Source organism: Schistocerca serialis, chromosome 7, assembly GCF_023864345.2.
Source record: "Schistocerca serialis cubense isolate TAMUIC-IGC-003099 chromosome 7, iqSchSeri2.2, whole genome shotgun sequence".
Taxonomy (NCBI): domain Eukaryota; kingdom Metazoa; phylum Arthropoda; class Insecta; order Orthoptera; family Acrididae; genus Schistocerca; species Schistocerca serialis.
In genome coordinates, this window is record NC_064644.1 from 536948918 (window position 1) to 536950825 (window position 1908).

Consider the following 1908-nt stretch of genomic DNA (forward strand, 5'->3'; position numbering starts at 1 on the left):
GTTTCCGCTATCTGCTGGAGGCCAGACGGCATCGTTTAGTTGGAATGGTTGCGGCGCCACTCGACCATTTTTGTTGATAACTAACACAATTTTCTCAATCATTATGACATTATTATTTCTGAAATATGGTTTTCTGTTTCGGTGCAAGTATAAATAAATTACCAGAATATCCTTTCTTTCAGGAGTGCTAGTCCTACAAGGTTCGTAGGAGAGCTTCTGTAAAGTTTGGAAGGCAGGAGACGGGGTACAGGCGGAAGTAAAGCTGTGAGGACGGGTCGTAAGTCGTGCTTGGGTAGCTCAGATCGTAGAGCACCTGCCCGCGAAAGGCAAAGGTCCCGAGTTCGAGTCTCGGTCCGGCACACAGTTTTAATCTGCCAGGAAGTTTCATAAATAAATTTTTTTTAGTATTTTCTAGCTTTATTTAATGACTGTTGGGTGCTGTGTGCTTAATTTTACGAAGTTGTGATTTCAGATCGTTCAGTAGAAAAGTGTGCCATCTCATATTCATATCAATAACGCAACAGAATGTACGTAGCATCAACTATTGAAATATGCTTACCATTTAGGTAGCAAAGTGATCTACCTTAAAGATACAAAATAAATAACTGCTAATTTTTCCTGTACTTCTAGTCAATTTTTTTGTTGAGGATGACATGCTGTCAATCTTACCGTATGAGTCACAGATGTAGGAAAAAGTTCTGTAGTCAGCCATATAGGAGCATGAAGTTCTTAAACGTACCGAAGTCAGTGGGGTAATTCGTCTACAACACCGAATGACAAACACCACCTTCAGAAATAGCACACATTGTTGACCTAACGACCTGGTTCCCCTCGTGTCACATGGAACATTTAGTACTTTACAATGTACCGAATACCCTTAGCTGCATACAGACGTTGATATAAGTCAACGAGGACAGTTGAAAATGTGTTCCTCGACCGGGACTCGAACCCGGCATCTCTTGCTTACATGGCAGACGCTCTATCCATCTGAGCCACCGACTGCAGGTACTTATCTCTGGCACGCCTCCCGTGAGACCCACATTCGAAACTTATTGTCCCGCACCATATTCATAGTGCCCCTGCCCATCATACTCATTACGCGCGGCTTTACTGCCGATTCCCGTAAGAGTTCGGGCACTGTTTGTGCATCCGCACAGAAGAAGATGGTCTTATACATATATGCAACGGCCTAGCTGCAGTGGATACACCGGTTCCCGTGAGATCACCGAAGTTAAGCACTGTCGGGCGTGGTCGGCACTTGGATGGGTGACCCTCCTGGCCGCCATGCGCTGTTGCCATTTTTCGGGGTGTACTCAGCCTCGTGATGCTAATTGAGGAGCTACTCGACCGAATAGTAGCGGCTTCGGTCAAGAATACCATCATAACGGCCGGGAGAGCGGTGTGCCGACCCGACGCCCTTCCTATCCGCATCCTCCCATGAGGATGACACGGTGGTCGGATGGTACCGGTAGGCCACTCGTGGCCTGAAGGAGTGCTTTATATATATATATATAAAGTTGATGTCTGTTCTTTCGCACATGTCCGAAAGACCAGATACCATCTTCATATATACATTTAGTACTGCCTGTGAGCAGTGGCCCGTGACGTCACAATGTTGCAGCGTGTGACGGCATATAAGGGCGTGTATTTGAAATGTGTGTGAGACGAAGGCGTTCAAACAGCAGGTGTGTTGCTGGCAGTGGCGCTCTCTAGTGCTGAATTTCAATCTCAGGAACCCTGTTGGTGCCCTTCTTTGAATCGTTCACCCTAGTAACATTGTGGTTAATAAATAACAAATTTTACTAGGGATTTAGGTTTTCTTAACGCAGGTATTATACAGGATGTTGCACAATCACTATTACAGGCTTTTTGTAGTCGCAGAGGGGACTTAATAGATAAAATATTTAT

The 1908-nt window shown here is 45.2% G+C and overlaps 1 pseudogene; it reads left to right on the plus strand.

Annotated features, from left to right (window-relative positions):
- The first annotated feature begins 1180 nt into the window (after positions 1 to 1180).
- LOC126413679 (5S ribosomal RNA) lies at positions 1181 to 1298 on the plus strand (annotated as a pseudogene).
- Positions 1299 to 1908: the final 610 nt, after the last annotated feature.